Source organism: Mirounga leonina, unplaced genomic scaffold (genome assembly GCF_011800145.1).
Source record: "Mirounga leonina isolate KUSES-001 unplaced genomic scaffold, KU_Mleo_1.0 Mir_151, whole genome shotgun sequence".
Taxonomy (NCBI): Eukaryota; Metazoa; Chordata; class Mammalia; order Carnivora; family Phocidae; genus Mirounga; species Mirounga leonina.
This window is the reverse complement of record NW_023270377.1, coordinates 91,364,762-91,386,551: the sequence shown is the minus strand read 5'-3', so window position 1 is coordinate 91,386,551 and position 21,790 is coordinate 91,364,762.

The window sequence follows — 21,790 nt, the reverse complement described above, 5'->3', positions numbered from 1 at the left end:
ACACACACACTCACTCCTTGAGCTCCTCTGAGCTCTATTCAAATGCCCACGAAAGCCCTTATCTGCTGATCACATTATGCTGAGTTAATCTGCTTCCCCTGACTACAGAGCTCTTCCAAGATAAGGACCTTTTCCTATTCTCTCTGAATCCCCAGGGCCTGGCCTAATGTAGAGCCCAATAAACACCAATTAAATGCTGCCATTGCATCCTACACCCACTGCCATCCAGCGCTCTTACACAATGTGGTTAATTCTCTCCACTTCCCTGCCTCCCCTGCTCTGTTCAGCACTTAGGAGACCGGGGACCATTTCTAAGCACTTTGTCTTCACAAGACCTGCAGGAGTGCCCAGGGCCTAGGAGGCTAACTACTATGTGGTGTTTGTAGTGTGCATGTGAAGGAGAGACTAACCCGGGTGGTCACCCTGGCCCTGCCCCACCATGGCTGACATCTGAAGAGAGTCACCCTACCTTGCTGGGCCTATAAAACCATCTTTATGGATCTGAAATATTCTAATAAAAGCTGAAATCCGGGCAGCTATTCTGGATATCCCTGGTGGGATAAACTGCAGAAATCATTAAGAGTTAGAAGGCCTGGATTCTAGTTCTCAACTAATTGACTGATGGCCTTGGGTAAGCCCCAAAACATGGTGGCAATAATACTCATGATGTTTACCTCATAGAGTGTTTATTTTTTATATTTATATTGACTATTTTAAAGAAATATAAAAGTAATATGTGCTTGTGATAAGTACTATATGATAGAAGAAAATAAGGTGAAAGATCAAAGTTCCATCCTTCTTCCCCCATCAACCTCTCTCACACGGGGTCTATCTGCCACTCACCCAGGTCTTTTGGGGATGTGGTAAAATCACATGACTTAGCCTAGAAATGAAGTGGTGTGTAAACATAGGGTACTCCACATAGATGCCAAGTACTGTCATTACTACTACTGTTAGTAGTAGTGATGGTGGTTGGAGATAAAGAATTTGTATTTGAGAATTCCAAAGTGAGCTAGCTGGGAGGTGGGGGGATGTATTTTAATAACAATGCCACCTGTGGGAATAATGTTCTCTTGCAAATCCCCTGATGGCTTCAAAATGTCCACTGCTGAACCCTTCCAGGTTAGGAGGCAGGAGGAATTCGTGGTGATTCAGAGTGTGGGGGTCAGAATGCTTGCGGCAGACCCTGCTGCACCACTTCATACTATGGCACCTCTGGGAAGTGCCATGACTTTGAGCCCAACTCTATTCCTCTGTAAAATGGAGGTAATGAAAGTATGCTCCTGGGTGGCTCAGTCATTAAGCGTCTGCCTTCGGCTCAGCTCATGATCCCAGGGTCCTGGAATCGAGCCCCTCATCGGGCTCCCTGCTGCACGGGAAGCCTGCTTCTCCCTCTCCCACTCCCCCTGCTTGTGTTACTGCTCTTGCTGTCTCTCTCTCTCTGTCAAATAAATAAATAAAATCTTAAAAAGAAAAAGAAAGTATGCTCCTCATAGGACTGAGTGAGTATACATGAAGCACTTAGCACAGGTCCTGATATATAGTGAGTGCTCAATAAATGTTAGCGTATGATTAATGAATCCCTGGACAGATGGCCATAGGAGAGCTGCCGGAAAAGATATTTGCCAGTTATATCTACTTTGAAACAAACTGTTCTGGGATTCAGTGCCTCCTGATGGTTCAGCAAACATTTGGAAGAAGAGATTCCAGGTTTCTTGCATTTAAAAACAGCTTTCCCTGAATCAATAAGGATCCTCTTGGCATTTCGCATCTTCTGTACTTGAGCATCTCACCCTCCTGCACAGGATACCACCATGTATAGTCGTCAGGTGTAAATCCCGATGTATGAGCCTGAAACCCAATGAGAATTCATTCCTTGAGCAAATGTACCCAGAACTTGCTTTGGAGAGAATCAAAGGCCGCCTTGCAAGATGGCCTCTTCTATCTTATTTTTATTTTTTTAATTTTTAAAAATGTTAAAAAGATTTTATTTATTTGTCAAAGAGAGAGAGAGAGCACAAGCAGGGGGAGTGGGAGAAGATGAAGCAGGCTCCCCGCTGAGCAAGGATCCCGATGCAGGGCTACATTCCAGGACTCCGGGATCATGACCTGAGCCAAAGGCAGACACTTAACTGACTGAACCACCCAGGCATCCCTATTTTTATTTTTTCATAAAAACATAAATTGACAAATGGGTAATACCATATATCAGTGTGACAGCATTCCTAATTAATTTATTGGCTTTGGTGCATACAACATGGGTTTTCTTACTAAAAATGTGCAGCTGGAAGCATGTCTTCTGCTCCTTGGATTTCCCATTAGGTTTACAAATAAAACTGTTGCCCTGACTGATGCTTTCTGGGGAGCCTCTCTGCCTTTTAAATATTCTCTATCAATCTCCCTGCTATTTAAACTGGTTCTTAAAGATTTTATTTATTTATTTGAGAAAGAGAGTGAGAGAGAGCACAAGCAGGGGGAGAGGCAGAGGGAGAGGGAGGGGAAGATTCCCCGCTGAACAGGGAGTCCGATGTGGGGCTCCATCCCTGGACCTGGGATCATGATCTGAGCCAAAGGCAGATGCTTAACCAACTGAGCCACCCAGGTGCCCCTCCCCCTGAAGTTTAAAGAAGTTTCTTTCCCTTACAGTTTAGCTGTCAGGGGGCGTGGCCTTTGCTTGGAGTTTGGGGGGTGGGGGGTGAGGTGTTCAGAAAGATGGCAGGGGAGGGGCAGGTTCTGCAGCCCCCCCGGCATTCCCTGGCGGAAGTCCTATGATGTACATCCCAAGGACACCAGGTGTTTATTTATTCTTGGTTTCTAGGCTTCAGTGGGGGTTATTTTCACATTGTTTCCTGTGGGCTCCCCTTGACCTCACATCAATTCTGCCTGATGCCCACAACTTCCAGGTCTGTTTTGACACACAGTATGGGTCTGGGAACCCCACAATGTCCCAAAAACATTTACTTGACCTGACAGGGCCATCTTTCTCTTTTCTGGTCAAATGAGGCCTGCCAGAACATAAGGGCTTGAGGACTTTGGACCTTCTTAACACTGTCAAAATTTAGCTTCCAAATGTAAATCTTGCTGTGGTTTCTGTCCCTAATTTCTTTGTCTTGAGAATCTATGCTCTTTGGCTAACAGCAAAGGGCCGGTTGGTTGCCTGCCTTTATAGTTTGGTCCTAAGGTCCATGGAAATCTGAGATCAGCTGTGAAGTATGCTCCTTGGAGGGAACAGAGCCCTGAAACCCAGCTTTGCAACCATTGTGGCTTGTGGTGAAGTGTCTTGGGCATGCTGGACAGGGATTTAGGCCAGAACGTGGAGAGGGGATGTTCACCTGCATTTCCTGGAAGGCCGAGCGGAGAAGCCGCAGAAGACAGCCTGGGCTTGGCTCTGAATGCCAAATAGGCGCTGACTCCAAGCCTTCCCCACGGCTGCCCCGAGATAGCACCCAAAGGAATCAGCCGTTAAAATGAGTGGCTTAGGCAGTGCTCCCCATCTTTTGCCCCCCTTTTGGGAAATGTGTGAACACTGTGGACAGGGTCCCCCGGAGCATGCATCACCTTGCTCAACACTGTGCACTGGAGACTTATATCTATCTCAGGGAGACCTGCCAGACTGAAACGTCTAGGGCTATCCTATCTTGAACGCCAAATGCATCATGCAGGTCATTTCCTTGCCTTTGACACAGTATCTGCTCTCCTGTGAGCCATGTTTATGCGCTTTGAGCAGTCTTGGTTAAATCCCAAAGCCAAATGGTCTTCAGATGCAGGAAGCGCCCGGTCACTTGGCACTGAGGAAAACTTAATACGGCCATAAACATTTTATGCGGGTCTTTACCACTGTTGTTTAATTAAGTCTCACATTACAGTGCTCTGGGATTGCAGCACTGTGCAGCTGGGTGACAGATGGGTGGGCTAGGAACAAAAAGCAACCATGAGGAGTTCAGTGGGTCTAAAAGAGAACCAGCTCGGGAATTGGGCAGACTAGGGCTTGAATCTTGGCTCTGTCCTGTAAGTGAGTGCCTGGACCTCTCAGAACCTTGCTTCCCTCGTCTGCAAAATGAGGTCAGTACAACAGAAACTCTTGAAAGGTGAAGATTTATTAAACAGTGTGTAGAAGGTAAATTCCGGGAGCTCACCACTAGGGTATGGAGGAGAATGCCTGGCTCATTCTGGGCGTGTGACTCGAGGTACATGTGTTATCCCAGTGTTGGTCTCAGTCCTGGCATAGGACTGGCACTTGTGTTTCATGCAGTTTGTTTGCAGGTTTGTTCCTCCTGATTTGAGTTTCCTAGTTTCAGATTCAGGGCTTGGCAATGCTGACAAAACGCTGGCCTCACTTTGTACAGAAGTTTTTGCGGATCTACAGGGGGCACAGATGTGGGTCCGTGGATCCATCCCTTATTTCATTCCTGGAGGTTGCTGTCATTGGACCCCTCCTGTCTGAGAGAGGCAGCTGGCTGTGCTGGAAGGTTCTGTAGGATAAGAACAGGTGAAACCAACAGGCCTGTGTAAGGTTTGAACCCTGGGCTTGTTGTTTTCATGTGTGTAACAACTAAACTGGGGGCATAAAGGCATAATTCAGGAAATCCCCATTTCCAAGTACTTCTTTTTGTTGTGTGGATTCAGATATAAAGGGTCAAGGAAATTAAGAAGGGAAAATTAAATTCATGAAACAGATAATTAAAAGGTCTTGATTATCTATCATCTATCTCTCTATCTTTATATCATCTATTATAGATAATAATAGAGACTCACAGTGTCTAGAAGGATGTTTGTTTATATATATATCCCTTATCATGGAGAAAAAACCACTCATTGTTGGGTCATCTCCTTAAGTGAGATTCAAAGCTCCTTTGTCTTTATCCACTTGTTGTTCATCTGTTCATCATCTGTCCATTGTCCATCTGTCTGTCAATACACCCATCCATCCATCTATCTGCACCTACTATATTCAAGGGACAGTGAGGGCTGAGAGGTTGTAAGTACCATACTTACCTTTTGTATGGAGCCAGGTTAGGGTAATGCTTTAGTTCTTTGGTTTAGGAGTTCGACAGACAGCCTTGGGTTTATATAGTCCTACTCTTCATTGACTCCCTAAGGAAAGAAACTTCAGTAGGTTGTTTACCTATTGAAGCACCAGTTTCCTCATCAGAAAAATGAGGACAAGAATATCCTCTCATGAGGAACAAAGGAAATAATATATGGAAGTGTTTTGCCTTGGGTTGGAAATGTATTAAATCCTCATAAAAGTAAGTGACACATTGTGTGATGATAGTTAATGCTCACTAAATAAAATATAATTGCATAATTGGTCCATCAGTGAAGACAAAGCACCTCTCAAATGCTTACGTATTGTTTAGCTTGCAAAAATTCAGCATGGGTACAAGTTTCAGGCCCACAACCCATGTATATGCATGTGCATATCCATGCTTTGTGAGTGAGTGAGTGAGTGTGTGTGTGTGTGTGTGTGTGTGTGTGTGTACATGAGTAATCAAGGAATGCATACTCTGTGGAACAAAGTTTCCCTACAGGCTTCTGGTGACAAATTCGATATCCATTTAGATTCTCAGATGAGAACTTTAGATGGTATTACCTTCCTCCCCAACACCAGTTTTATAAACTATAAAGCCTTTGGGAATCCGTATTTCAGTTTTATGCCTTATATGGTCTTTGCTATTAGTAGTTCCTGATGTTGTCTTGGTTGAGACCATTTTGTTTTTTTGTGATGAAACTTGTCTTCTGTGCTTGGAATGACAGTGATTATAGCTATTAGCAATTTGTTGCCTTTAGTTATTAGTTGGGTATTCTTTCTTAATACCCTTATTTCTCACTATCCTTATTCCTATCATGGTTTTATTCAGACTCTTCACGTGCATCTTATAAAGTAAATTAAAAAAAAACCCTTAGTATTCAGGCAAATGAAAAAGGGGAGATTTAACTTTCTGGAAGTAGGGGGCGATTTTCATGTCTTGATATAGGAGACTCTGGAAGAGGCTCTGTCTTCAGCTGGAAACTGATTTGTCCTGGTTTAATCATTGCTGGAGGGAAGGTCCTGGCTCTCATACCAAATATTTCCCACTTATGCTTACCAGGTTGGTTGTGACAGATATTTTATCTGAAGTGTCTTCATAGAAAATCTTAATGGCGTATCTAGAAAACTATATAATAGCATCTGGAAGCACAGACCAAAGATATGATACAAGAAATAAAGCAAACCAGGAGAATGAAACAAGCCTGGGACATGGTATTTTAGACCCTGATGAGGAGTGGATAATGATGCTTCTAGCCTAACTGTGGGGCTTGGGATTAGGGAAAATAAGCTAGAGAAATAGACCACCCAGGCTGAGATGGGTAAGTGTTCATTCCTGTTTTACAATTTGAAGTATAATGAAAATTAATTTCTCGGGAGAGCATCAATTCCTTTGTGTAAGAGAATAACAGCGGGTCAGATGTGTCATATAAAACCCACTTGCAATGAGTTGATTCTGTGCCAAGGTTCACAGCACGGGAATGCCACCTCCCTGGCCCTCCAGAATGTTGACAAGAGGCAGAACCAAAGACCAGGGAGCCTGGGGGTGGCATCTCCTGGAGTCTGTGTTTTAGGCCTCACTGATCAAAGTAGCCTGGCCATATCCTTTTAAGTCACAGACAAGATGGAAAAGGGCCAGAGTTCAGGCTGAGGCAAATGTGGCTGAGTCAGAAGGAATTCCATTGACAAGTTAAGGAATAGCAATTCCTCTGATACTCAATGTGCAGCCGAGGATAAAGAAGATACTGGAAATGTGTGCAAGGAGCCATATGCAAGAATGTTCATAGCAGCACAAAAACTTTGGAATTAACTTAAATGTCTATCAAGAGGAGACTGGACAAATGGGCTGCATTTATGCAGTGGAATAATGGACAGTGATGACAAGGGAATAGATGAGCTCAGGTATTAGCACGGATGACTTGCAACTCTACAATGCTGAGCAAAAGAGCATAGTGAAGAAAATACGTGGTTCGAAATCATTTAGATAAATTTCAAGAAAGTATAGAACAATACTATGTATTGTGTTTGGATGGATATATATATATTTGTGTGTGTGTGTGTGTAGAAAGTATTTAAAAATGCATGGGAATAAGAAAAACCCAATTTAGCTTAGTTTAGTGGTTATCTTTGGGGAGTTGGGGAGGGGGATATCACCAGGAAGTTGGGGGACACACGAGGTATCAATTGTATGGATGTCTTATCCTTTAAGGCAGGCAGTAGGTACCCACATGTTTTATAATATTACTCTTTCTAGATTTTTTTCTAAGTCTGCAATATTTCATGACAGCTTAGGCACATCCTCCTAATGTGCATGGAGAATGTGTTGAGAGTCAAGAGGGAAGCTTTGCTCAGGGAGGAATCTTGGAGGGTTACCAAGAAAGATAAAGTGATGCCGTGCTTTGCAAGAATAGGTACTTCATGTGTATTTGCTGACTTAATGTAGGCTGGGAAGGAGAGAATGCAGAGTCAGAAAGTCCTAGAGAAGGTGAATGAGATGAAAGGCATCTGGGAAGAAGAAAGTTTGGAGCCGGCGATGTGTGGAAAGTAGCAGCACATGCAATAAAGCAAAGCAGGAAGATCAGTGAGCTGGACGGGTGCTGTGAAAACCAGCCAAATGCCCCACTTCCTTGGCTCCAGAGGTTGGGAAGGATTTTCACTGCATTGGGAATTCCTGCTGCCAGAAGGTCATCTTCTAGGTGCTGCCTGTATCATTATGCCTTAAGTGGTTTCTTAAGAAATTATTCTTGCAAGGGAAAGGGGGAAAGAAAATGAGTTTGAGTTTGTTCCTACAAGAAAGTAATCAGAAGATGGGGACCGGTGTTATGATTAATGAACTGCTGTATATTAACCACTGGTACACGATAGGTTTTGGGGAGTCATACCATATATCTTCATTATTATTATTTCTTTGCTTGAGTGATTTATTCTCCTGGACTCTGAGAACACAAGTGAGGCTTTTAGAGTTAGCAGGCAGGAAAATGTCCATTTTTTACCCTACTTAAAACTGGTTACTCAACAAAGCCCACTGGTACCCTGAGCCCCTTTGATGTTGATCAGTAGATGTTGCGAATGTATCAGACAAATTCATTTTTTTTTTTAAAGATTTATTTATTTGACAGACAGAGACACAGCGAGAGAGGGAACACAAGCAGGGAGAGTGGGAGGGGGAGAAGCAGGCTTCTGGGTGAGCAAGGAGCCCGATGCGGGGCTCGATCCCAGGACGCTGAGATCATGACCTGAGCCGAAGGCAGACGCTTAACAACTGAGCCACCCAGGCACCCCAGACAAATTCATTTTTAACTGCTCACTGAGGGCTTTGTGATTATCATCTAGTTGTTGTTCTAGCCATTTGGACAGACCTTTACTGAACAATGTTGAATTAATCAGGCGGAACGGAGGCCAGCTCTGTCCATTCCTTTTGTCAGGATGGAGTGAACCCTGGACTCAAAGCTCGTGGAAATCTGGGGCTGAGGGGGTCTCTGCCTGTGCTCCCTCTTGTTATGTTGTCTAATTTAAACATTATTTTTAGTTTGCCTTCTTCCTCCTCCCTTGCCTTGAGCCTCCATGGCTCAAACTAGTAAAGGTAGTTTTGAGGAAGGAAATGCAAAATAGCAAGAGATAGCACTGCTTGCTTTCTAGGTTAAAAAGACTATTTGGGGGAAATGAAGTTCTGTCTCTCTAATGACATTATTTAGTTTTGCATCCTATTTTAAGTCGGAGGGTGAAGCGAGCCAGATCTCTTTCCAGCCATTCTTGACTCTTTAATTCAGGTAGGGGCTCCCTCAACAGGGCTTTTATGTCCTGGTGGAATGCAAGTCTATTTTAGGAAATCCTTGCTGGATTGAGAAAAAGCGTGTAGTATAATTATGGTGACCAAACCACGTGTCCCAGATTTTCCAGGATGGTCTCTAATTCATGTTGTTTGAGGCTTTTTCAACAAAGGCAGTTTATTTTGTGTGTATCAACACAGAGTCTGATAAAGGGTATATGTATGTGCATATAATATATATGTACCTCCCCTCCCCCCCACACATACACTTATGATTTGTGGGTTTATTTGCATGAAGTCTTCTTTAGGATCCTGTGGCTTCAGAACATGTGATCCAGCCAGTACTGTAGAAATAGCTAAGGAGCTGAGCAGCCTTGAACAAGTCAGTTCCTGTCAATGGGTTTTCTCGGTTCCCTGCCACCCAGCACACGGCAGGATCTCAGTAACTGTGCTGGACAGGACCAAGTGTCAGGCCCTTCTGAAATTCTCTCTGGGTCTTTGTCCTTTCTTCCTGTCCCCTGTACTTGCCTCAATCTTCACCTTGTATGATAGCTCACTGTTGTCTTGCACGTCTCCCTCACATTCTGCAAGAGATCAGGGGCTGGAATGGTCTTTACATTCGTTATCACCATTGGTTAGCACAGTGCCAGGCAGATATACAATAAAAAAATGACTGGAAGGAAATGTACCAAAAAGATAACAATGGTGAGACAATGGGGGATATGTTATTCTTTATATACTTTTTCAAATTTTCCTCCTTTCTTTTAACCAGCAATAGGTATTACTTAAAGAATCAGAAAAATAAAAACAATAAATGGTATTTTTTTTTTTTTTCCTCTGAGCACTCAGGATCAGAGAGGGATCTGAGGAGCAAGATGAGCAGATTTCCATGCTGACGACTGTTGCAGCATCCTCCGCCTCAGCTCCTGACATGTGGGAGCAGCTGACTCCTCCTTCAGCTCTCCCAGAAACCGGGCCATGCCACTGGGACAGATGGCCATGGGTGTCAGGGCTGAGGACTCAGTCTCCTGTGGGCTGTCCCCTTCCAGGGGTTGATTTGAGCTGTGTCATGGTAATCAAGCACAAGTCAACTGAATGCTTCATATACTAAATTTCCCAGCAGCTAGCAGTCACTCAGGATTCTGGACCCCTGCCTGTGCCTTCACTGGGGGCTGAGCTTGAGTGATGGGCCATGCCCTAAGTGGAAAGGCTGTGTAAGAATGTGGTGTTTTGAGATAGGATGTGGATTGTCTCCAATGGTGGGAAGAAGAAGGCCTTCCAGGGAAGGAAGCAACTTGTAGAAGGGCATGGTAGTGGGAGTAAGGTTGGCCTGTGTGTTTAGTGTTAGGGGGTAGCAGGGAAGTGGGTGACGGGTGGGAACAGGGAAGAAAATGTGCAATCTAGAATGGAAGGTGCTAAATTAGGGAGACTGGGAAATCAGAACGGAGAACTGGGGATGGGTCAGGTGTGGAAGGGCCGCGAGAACAGTACAAAGGCATAGCCTTGAGCTGGTTGGTGGTGAGGACCCACTGTGAGGCTCTCAGGGGAGGAGGTAATGTAATCTAACTCCTCAGGGCTACAGATTCTTCCCATAGATCAGAATGAGCCATGAAAATGGTTAAGAACGTGAGCTCTGGGTGATGCTACCTGGGTTGATTCCTGGTTCCAAGTTGATATTAGCCATCTGCAAAATGGGAATAATGATAGCCCCTTCTCACAGAATTGCTCGGGGGCCAAAAGAGCTAATTCATGTAAAATATTTAGTACAAAGCCTGGTACATCTCAGGAGCCTAATAAATAGCTGTCATATGCAAATTAATATTAATACTCATTCAATCAGCGTGGGAAAATGGTAATAAGTTTGAGAAACCAACTATTAAAAACAATTAGAAATTATTCCATTAAAGGAGTGAGCTTGAAAATCTTTCAGTATCTTTGTTGGAAATTCCCATCCTAAAGTCTGGCTTTATTTACTGTCACTTAGCTTTTGTGAAATATTTACGTTGGCAGGTTACTCAACTATAATTTCTGTTCGTTATCCCCCTGAGGTTGGTGAGGAAGATTAGTTTGTTTATCTTATATTGCAGAAGACAGACATAGATATAAATACAATGATATTTAATTACAACATCTCTTCCGTTAGCATTTACCACAGTTATCAGAGCTTCTATGGGGGAACACGGTGAGGTAAGGGGATGATGGTGGTCAGGCTCTTCTGTGCTATGACGAAGAAGATAGTGAACCATTCAAAGAGACAGGGTGGTTCCTTCTTGGCCATATATAAGGCCCAGTCCTTGAAGAAAGTTAGGAATGACTGGAATTGCTAAAACAGGACTGGCAAAGCCAATCAAATACTTAACACTCTTTAGAACCTTAGTTATACCTTTGGATGCTGTAGCTTAAGTTATCCCTAATGAAAATGTATCTACCTTTGGGAGGGATACTATTTTTGTGCCATTATCGGTGGACTTCTTAGGTGGAGAATTATAATCCAAGCCAGAGGACAACATTTCCAAGCTCAGCTGCCACTGTGACATTCCTATGTGCTGGACATACGTGACTCCTTTTAATTGATAACAATGGTGAGCTGAGAAGGTCCCCTGGGGGATATGACTCATGGTGAGTCAGGTGCACATGGAGGTTGGATCCAACCCTATTGTCTTTTGCCAAAAGGTCTTTACCATGCTCCAGCTGGAATACCAGTCTAATTCTGTAATGTGGATCTGATGGAAGGAAAGGCATTCTATGCCAATGGTCTCTAGGGCTACCTGGCAGCACCAGTTAGCACTGAAGTGGTTGGCCCCAGGTCCACTGTGCTGGTTCACCACACAGATGAGGACAGTAGCTCAGGTGGGCTGTGATCCAGGGTTGCTATTTGGTCTATGGATCCCAGAGAGGAAGGTGTGGAAGAGAGGCCTAAAAGAGAAGGAGAAGGGCACCAAAACTAGTCCTGTGCCCGTCACTGTTTTGCTCAGGGCACAGCCTTAACATTAGGTGCTTCCCAGATTCCAGCTTCTTGCCATACATGATGGCTGGTCCTTTCCGGAAATGAGCTAAGTGCCTGTGCGGGGCTTCAAACCACAGCCCATGGGACTGCATCTTGTGTCCTCCTCTCTGACCCATGCTAGGCTCCTTTAAGGGAGAGAGGCCCTTGGTAGGGGGAAAAGAATGACTTCCTGTCCTTTTGCTTCTAGAAAAATGTTGTACCCCAGGGTCAAGCCCTTTGCATTTGGCCACTTAGGTGGGTCATGTCTGTCTCCTTTTCCTGCTATGTGTCCATTTCCCTTCCTCTAGAAATAGCATTCCAGTTTTTCTTTGAATTAGCATCCCTTCCTCAGTCTTAGCCCATGTGGGCCAGATGGGGCTGTATCCACCTCCTAAACCCCCATGCACATGTATACATGTGTGCATGTGTGTGACCTAGACCTGGTTGACTGGCATCACTGTGCTTGGTTCAGAGATGGACATATCAGTCAGACTGGACCACTAGGCATTAGTTCTGGGGTTTTTAACATCACTATCTCCAAAGAGATGCTTTTTTTCTCCTGGGGTTGCTAACTTGGTAAATGGATGTAAACTTGGAATTCCTGGTAGAAATCTAAGGGAGCAGGTAAGAAGAACTGCCCAGAAAATACAGTAAAACTAAGAGAGAGAGAGAGACATGTTCCCAAAGACATCATTCAAGTGCCTGGATCCAACTGTGCCTGAAGACATGATATAGATGTTTTTTCTCTTAGTTACAGAGCAGAATAAATTATCTTTGTTGTTTGAGCTGTTTTGAACTGGTATGTCTATTACTTACAGCCTAGAAAATCTTGGACAATAAAGGCCACATTCTGGATTATCGAAAGTTGTACAATTAAATTTATAAACTATATTTTCCTGAGTACCTTTACATGTTGTCTCTGATATACCAGCAGCCAGCCACGCCTCCAGGACCACAACAGTCGTAGGTGGCAGGAGGGGTGGTACTTTCCCATCTCTAGCACTTGTGGCTATTGGTTGGGATGTAGAAGAGAGAGCCTGAGGGAACGTTCAGTTGAAGAGCTTTCGTGAACCAAGATTTTCCAGATAACTTCCATTTTCTCTGTTTGTATTCTGTAACACTGAAAAATCCCCAGGCAAATATTGGGATTCTGGGTTATGTTGAAAGGGCATAAAAACCATCTGCTGAAATGAAAGTCAAGTGTATCCTGAGTGGTGCTTTCAGGGATCTGAAACATTTCAGAAGAATGTTACAAAGTTCTGAACTCACCCTTTTAGCACTTGCCTGGACCCTAGAGTGCTCCTCATCCAACACCCTCATTTCAGAGGAGGCAAGATTCAGCGAGACAAGGGAGTTTTGGTAAGGCCTCCCAGCTAAAGTAATTGTAGACTGTTATCCCTGAGAGAGAGACCCTCTGATTTCCTCATGGAGACCAGAGACTAGACCCTTTGCTTCCTGTATTAGGACTCTCCAGTTGCAAGTGACAGATAACCACTGAAACTAGCAAGAGAGGACTTTATTGCTGTCACAGCTGCATAGTCCAGGATCACAGTCTAACTTCAGGTAAGGATGGATCCAGGAATTCATAATTACATCATAAAGACAGTCTTTTTTCCTCTGTATTAATGGCACTGCTTTCCCCCGTGGTGGCTTTAATTCTCCAGCAGATTCTTTCCCCCTAGTGGCTTCTGGCAGCAGGAAGATTTTATTCTATCCTATTAGTCATTCTAGGTGATAAAGAGCTTCTACTTTCCAATAGTGCCAGCAGATTCCCAGGGCTCATGTTCACTGGCTCAGAGAGGGTCACCAGAGAGGATCAGTCGGCGTGCCCAGGGATTGACGGTGCTGTGGGTGTCATGGGGCCGCTCCAGGCTTCAGCAGCTCAGGGATGGGTGGGCTCCACTCAAACCAGCTGGATGGGCCAGGATGGGGGAGGGATGGCCAAACGGAATGTGCTGTTGCTCCCCAGGGGAGGAAACAATAGTTGCCCACTACCCTTACCTTGAGCCAGGAGGGGGCCTGGGGGATGCCAGAGCTTTTATGTTGGGGCTAAGTCCCCTCGCTCAGTAACAGCATCTGGCCCTAGGCTGGCAAGTTGCCCTTTCAACTCAGCAGTGTGACCTCTGAGGTTTTACTTAACTGTGGAGATGAGGTTTCCCAGCAGGAGTATCAGTTTGGCCATTTCTAGTGGCCTTGCCTCTGATAAATAGCCCCATCTTGGCTGCGCGCCTCCATTTTCTGGCCATGATAGGGCACCCCGCCAAGCATATCTCAGACAAATATCTGTATTGTTTGTGGCGTGATTGTGACTTCCTGTCTTCCAATTTAGTTTTCTCACTTGCTTCTCACTGTCTGGGTCATTTGATATTACATCTGGTGCTTCCTGTTTTTTAAGTCTCCGACTCTAGTCATCCAACTGAAGAAACCAGGGGTCAACTTCTTCATAAGTGATGCCCGCTTTAGTCACTTGTTTTGGTATACCAGTTGACATTTGCGTAAGGAAAGCTGTCAGGTGTCTGCTGGTTTTCTCAGCCTCACATACTTCCCTATTTATGAGTTTTTGTTTTTCAGACATTGGGACTTTCTCTCCCTTGTGTGGACGTGGTGGTGGGGGGAGGGGCGACCATTCGATGGTGGCTTTCTCTCCCTGAACGAGCTCCCTGCCCCATCAGGGTCCCGAGTCCCATGGGTCCACCTCTCAGAACAAGGCTGCTTTGGGCGTGACACACTGAGCCACACTCCTGGTGCCTCCCCTCTCTCCTTTCCGAATCCTGGGGTTCACTGGCCTCCCTTTTCCTCTCAGCCTCGAAGGGGTCAGGTCTGATGAAAAGCCTTTAGTCAGGCCAGCAAAAGAGCTACTAAAAGCAGATTTGCTTATTCTTTTTTTTTTTTTTTAAAGATTTTATTTATTTATCTGAGACAGAATGAGAGAGACAGAGAGCACATGAGAGGGGGGAGGGTCAGAGGGAGAAGCAGACTCCCTGCTGAGCAGGGAGCCCGATGTGGGACTCGATCCCGGGACCCCAGGATCATGACCTGAGCCGAAGGCAGACCCTTAATGACTGAGCCACCCAGGCGCCCCTTTTTTTTTTTTTAAAGATTTTATTTATTTGTGAACTTTTCAAATTTTTTTAACAGCATGTAGTGGGCTAAATGGTGGCCTCCAAACAGATATGTCCACATCCTAATCCCAGAACATGTGAATGTGACCTTACTGAAAAAGAGACTCTAATAAGGAGTCTTTTTAGCTATAATTAAGTTAATTAACTAAACTACATTACACTGATCTTTTTTTTTTAATGAGAGACAGAGAGCATGAGAGGGGGCAGGGTCAGAGGGAGAAGCAGACTCCCTGCTGAGCAAGGAGCCTGATGCGGGACTCCATCCTAGGACTCCAGGATCATGACCTGAGCCGAAGGCAGTCGCTTAACCAACTGAGCCACCCAGGTGCCCAGATTTGCTTATTCTTGCCCAACAGAGAGAAACATTTTAGTCACTAAAATTTGCCCTTCATTTAACCTTTGTTTCCCCAGGATGGCCTGACTTGGGAGGAAGGGAATAGAGCCCTAAGACATTTATATCAAGGAATAGACTATTTATGATATCACTTGCACAGCTTACTGGCCCTCTGGGGAGAGGAGATTTGCTGGCCTGAGCTGTCCCAGACTTAAATCATTTCTTTCTTCATCAAGGTAGAGGGATACATTCAGGGAATTTTCCGAGATAACGGGGAGAGCGGAGATTTAGTCCACCTTAAGGGTAATGACAGCTTTTGCGGGGGGCTTGAGGAATCTGTAAAAACATGGAAACCTGCACTTGAAACTTGACATTCTGCTCCGTCTCTATAGGAAGTCTTCACTGAACAAGGGAACGGGTGGACACAGCAGCTGTGAAGAATTAGGGCATCACTGTGAGCAGTTCTGCTGGTGTCTCCGGAGGCTATAGTTGAACTCACAAAGGCTCAGTGCCCAGAGGAAAGACTCTGACCCCTCTAGTTCTTAGGGACATGAGGGGCAGAGGCCAAATGTTCCCTTATCCTACCTTACCTCAGGCCTAGGGACCACTGGGGCTTGGAAAATGCCAGGGCCTTTGGTGTTTCTGGCAAGCTTGGCACAAGGGTGAGGAAAATCCTTTCCTGTCTCTGAATCCTTCCGTCACTGTCTTTTCTCTGGGTGACCATAGAGGGGTGTGTGACCATCTGGCCGATCCTGTACTTCTGCATGTGTGAGATGTGCGTAATCCACCACGTGGTGAACTCAGCCCTTTATATTCCTCAGTCAAAACCAAGTGCTTCTATGAGCTCACTGAAGAAGGCAGGACTGCTAAGTGTTATGACTTAAAACGGGGAAAAAAAACCCCAGTAAAATCCCAAACCAAAAAAATCCTGTTTCTGTGTAATGCTTTAAATGACCTTATTTCTTCTCTGAAGCTGTTTCATGAGGTCAGGAGGACAGGTATCATTGGTGGCTGGGAGAATTCAGATGGAGAGGGAAGGAACCTGTCCTACGTCAGTGGGCTTCCAAGGCCAAGTCCAAGAATGCTTGCATTTCAGTTTTGGTCGACAAATGAAACAAAGCCAAACAATAAAAAAACAGGCTTTTACCCAGACAGTTGCTGGAGAAGCAACGGGAGAAGCCATCCAAAGATGGGACCATCACAAAGTTATCACTGCCACTAGAAAGGGGCAGGCCGACATGTGGAGGGTAACAGGAGATTTCGAGTCTTCTTACTTCCCACTTCTAGGTGGGAAGAGGTTCTGCCACACCCTTTCCCTGTAGATCTGAGGCCTGTCAGCCAGGGGCTTGGGTGTTTCCTTGGTGCCTCAGGAAGGTAGCAGTTCAGCCTGGGCTGGACTCCACCTCTGCTCTCCCTCTACTTCTCCTTTCTCGCCCCGACCTCAAACCAGTTCTGATTGCAGCCCTGTGAGGATGTCCCCTGAGAAATATCCTATGTATCTAAGAAGTCTTGTCTTCTGGACATTCTGCTCAGTGCTCTCTGTGGGAATCCACAAGAATCCAAAGGCTTAAGGATTCGGAGTCATGGATTCAAATCTTGCCTCAGCCATTCTTACCTAATGAGCGACCTCAGGCTAGGCACTTAATCCTCTAAGGCCCACCTGCTTAATCTGTAAAACAGGGGTTTTATGTGGATTTCTAAGAGTGCTTTGTACGGTGCCTGGCACCTAGTAAGTACCCAATACAAGGAAGCTATTATTAGCATCCCATGGACAAATACAGTCCAGTTTTCCTAATACCATGTGAAATTCCAGTGAACTGCTGCTTTTGATTATTGTGATAATCACAGATACTTTGATTTTTAGCCATCTTCTCTTTCAAAAATATATTTATGTTTAGCTTAGTATTACAGTAAGGTCTCTGGAATGAGTCAGACAGGGTTCATGTTCTGGTTTCACCATTTATCTGCTATGGGACACTTCTCTTAGTCAGTTTCCTCATCTGAAAGCTAAGGTTAAGAGCAGCTTCTTCCAGAGTGTATTGTATTGTATTGTATTTTTTAAGAAAGATTTTATTTATTTATTTGACAGAGAGAGAGCACAAACAGGGGGAGTGGCAGGCAGAGGGAGAAGCAGGCTTCCCGCTGAGCAGGGAGCCCGATGTGGGGCTCAATCCCAAGACCCTGGGATCATGATCTGAGCCGAAGGAAGAACGCTTAACCGACTGAGCCACTCAGGGGCCCTTGATTGTATTGTATTTACGAGAACTGTAGGAAAAGAGTTCAATTAGTGCTCGTCTTTGTTATGTTTTATTGAGTATCTACTGTGTGCTCAGTGTTCTCACATTCGGTTTGTTATTTTGCCAACCCAATAATCCTGTGAAGTAGATATTATTATTCCCATTTTTTGGACGAGGAATCGGAGACTCAGTGAGGCTAGGTAACTTGTCTGAGGTCCTACTCCGAGAAAGTGGTAGAAACGGAATCCTTGCATACTGCTCCTCCCCTAAGCCCTGCACAGCACACATTTTACCCCAGTCCCAGGGGCTCTAATTTCTCTTTAGCTTTTGGTGTTTCCAGGCTTCATTCATCTCTGAGTGTGTGGCTCTGTCCTCAGCTAGGATGTCCGGAGGCTTCCTGTCCTCACCTCTATCACCTCCGTCTCTTTCTGTGCTCGTCTCCCCCACTGGCCACAGGCATCCTTGAAGCCAGGGGTTGGACCAGTCCCTGCTTTATCGGTGCTGGTGGCTTACCTGGCCCGTGGCAGACCCTCACCCAGTATGGGTCAAATAGTAACTGGCAAATGTAAGGCAGTGACAGCAGGGTCTTCAGGGTACAGGGCTACCCCCCACCTTCTGCCTGTCTCCATTTCCATGTTACCATTTCTCGGGCAGCGTAGATGGGCTGCCTGACATGTCCTGACCATGCTTGTGGCCTGTGGACTCTACTTCCCCCTGAGTCATCAGCACTCTGCCCATGCTGAGCTCATCTGTCTCTCTCTGGCAGGAGGGTCCTGGCCCAGTGGCTGGCATGGGGTCCCACATCCTGCCCCCATCCTGTACCACCCACCCTTCATGTGCTGCTAATTCACCCAGAGATTCCGGGCCACACCAATTCCCCAGACCTCTGGACCTGGGCCCCTACTGCTGACCACAGCCTCATGCAAGCTTCCAGACATTCGGGCTTTCATTTGTTCATTCATTCATTCATTCATTCATTCATTCATTCTCTCACTGATCTAGATCCTACAGATACCTGGGCAATAAGGAACTCACAATTAAGTCAGGGTCTCTCAAACCTGGTATTGCCTTCCCTAGAACAATTTTTACAAATACAGATTGCTAGACCCTGCCTGAGACCTACAGAAGCCGAATCACTAGGAGTAGGACTGTGGCAATCCGTGCATCTAAGTTACTCTCAGTGTGACTCTGAGGCACAGCGGTTTGGAGAACCTCTAGTTTGGGAATTCACTCTGCAGCAAATGCCCTAAAAAGGCACAGAAACCAAGACAGAGGGCTGTAGAGGGGGATGTTGCCCTGTCTTACCCTTAATCCTTTGTATTTGGGCTTGATGGCCTCTAACAGTCCTGCGGTGCTTATTTCTTCCTGACGGTCCCTGAGTACAATCCTGCTGCCTAGCAGCCCACCCCTGGGGACAGGGACCATTGCTGTTTTCCTCACTGCTGTGTCCCAGGGCTTACAGCAGGGCCTAGTAAGGACCCAGGAAATAGCTATGAATGAGTGAATGAATGAACGAATGAATGAACAAACGAACTCCCAACTGCCTTTAGGTGCAGGATGGGCCCCTCCGCTTGTTGGCTCCGTGATATGTGTATGCTCCTGGAAGGCCCAGGCTAAGATGAGAGACCCCTCCTGCTTTGCAGTCTCAGGGCCTCTCTCCAGGCCCTGAGAGGAGAATGGCGGCTCAGGCTGAGTCTGTGATCCTGCCAGGACAAAAGGGACTGTGGAGCTGGCCTTGCCCTCTGGAAGTGTGGAGTTTGCCAAAGACAGAGATGGGCCCGGGCTGGGCTTTTGAGCAAGTGAATGAGAGGTGGCTGGCATGGGGTAGTCATTAAAATGGCAGTTGACCTCCTGGCAGCTCGAGCAAGGCCCTGTAGACCTCGGCCCTCCCCAGCTGGCCCGCTGGGACCCTCAGAGAGAGGCCCATCCATCACGGGGGTCCTCTGGGAGGCCCACTGGCGTTTCTTCATGAGTCGGTTATGGGGCTCTGTTTTCAACACAGATCTTGTCAAATTCAAGCTGTCAACTGCACAGATCCTGAAAGCCTGCCACATCTCCCTGGGGACACTTGTGTTGTGGGCAACCTTGAGGGGGCTCTGCTGAGTTGTGGGACTGTGGTGATAAGAGGGACAAATGAGAAGAAGCCACCTGGGCCAATAGCCCATTGTGCTAGTCCACACCACCCCCTCTGTGTTTGTCCTTGAGGGACATCCCAGCAGCTGCATGGAGTATGTCCCCCCCTTGCCCCCCGCAGTTGCCTCTCTCCCCCTGTGCCGGCTCTTACAGGGAACAAGGAAGGAGCTAGTGCACAGACTGGGTTGAGGACACTGGCTGGCTCTGTCACCTAGAAGCTGTGTGACCTTGGGCACGTTACTCAATCTCTCTGAACCTGTTTCCTCAGGTCGTGGTGCCGATGATGTGAGATGATACATGGCCAAGCATAGGGCCTGGCATGTTGTAACTGCTCAATGATTACTAGCTATTATTAGCATGTTTATAGTGGTGAAGCACAAAGCAGCTTGGATTTCTTGCTGGTTTTCTCTCATTTAAACTCCTCTTGGCCTCATAACATCCTAGTACCCACTGAAAGATGAGTAAGTGGAGGCCAAGCTGAGATTGGAGGTCAGGTCTCCCACCTGTGCTGATTGCCATTTGGCCTTCCAATCATCTGATGAGGGACCGGACAGTCCCACCAGTCCCGAGTGTGGGCACAGCCATCCAGGTGTTCTTCAGATGGGCACCTGCTGGGCTCTGGGTGGAGCGTTCTCCTGTCCTGTGGTGGAGGGCAGGAGCTGTTCTGATCAGCAGGCTCTCCCCCAGACCTGCTCTGGGGCAGGGGATATCTCCTGTGGGGTCAGGGGAAGCTCTATATCTGGGCCAATGAGTTGAAGTTTGAACTCATTTTAGCTGGAAAAGGCCATCTGAACAGGTTGGGAAATAGGAAGAAGGCCAAGAGCAGATATGGACTTTGAGGAATCTGGGTGTTGTAGAGGCGAAAGGAGAGACAGCAAGACTGAGGAAAAGGAAAGCTGCCCAAGACAATGGCTGGCGCATACACTGACATCTGTGAGGAGGTTGTTTTGGACCCCCTGCAGTGGCCTATTTAAAGGGCCCAGAGTGGGGCACCTGGGTGGCTCAGTCGTTAAGTGTCTGCCTTCGGCTCAGATCATGATCCCAGGGTCCTGGGATCGAGTCCCACGTCGGGCTCCCTGCTCAGCGGGAAGCCTGGTTCTCTTTCTCCTTCTCCCCCCGCTTGTGCTCTCTCTCTGTCAAATAAATAAAATCTTTAAAAAAATAAAAAATAAAGGGCCCAGAGTGTTCTAGAAGGCTCCTCTGAGGGGAAGCTAGAGTCCCCTCACCTTGCATCTGTGGTGAGAATTGGCTGCTAGGACTGACCCAAACCTTCTCCTCCTTGGGAGGAAACATTTCTGGTTAGAGATCCCAGATAGAAATGGCAAGACCTTCACACCCACAGGCTGGCTCTTCACCGGCATTTGTTAAGCGTGGGCTGGGTTAGGGTGAGACGTAAGAGGTTAAAGGACAAGGACTGATAGCCGGCCTCTCCACTTCACTGGAGAGTCCCTACCTCTTGCCATCCTAACGGGCTTCCCAGTGCTCCTCTGGAGGGGGCTTGTCCCTTGCTCCTCCCCTGCAATCAGACAGGGTAGCTGGAGGAGGGCAGTCAGAATGAGGCTGTGACCCAGAGGGACCTTGAATTGTGGGCGATGGCAACTTCCATGTGAGAGCAGGGCTGGTGGGTAGAGGGGTGATGGGAGAGATTAGCGGTGGCCAGGGGGTGAGTGGGGATGGCATGGGTTATGGAAGGGCACTGCCTGCTTCCACAATTACTCACTGGCACAAGCTGCATTTCCTACTGGCTCTTTAAGAAAGGCACCTGCCTTGTGAAATGCCAGGGCAGAGTGGAAACCCAGAGTGATTGACCAGACACCACTTCCTCTTTGCTGGTAGTCATGGCCAGTCACGCAATCACTGGTCCAGGCCTGTGAGGGATGTGGGAACTTGCTTGTGTGGACGTCCCAGGTTACCCACTTGCCCCCCCCAACACACACACATACACACACACATCTAGTAAACAGCACTAGGCTGCCTCAGTCTCTGGTCACATTAAGGGTTGTGGACCAGTCATTTTTGCTCTTTCTGGGTATCAAAGAGTTCGGACTAGATTTGTGTTTCCCCAAATGTGGTTTTGTATACCCCTGGCAAAATACAAGCTGAGTTTAGGTAGTGTGGAAACGAGCTATTTTATATATTTATTTTAATGATTATGAGAAAAAACTTAACTGGCGTATCAA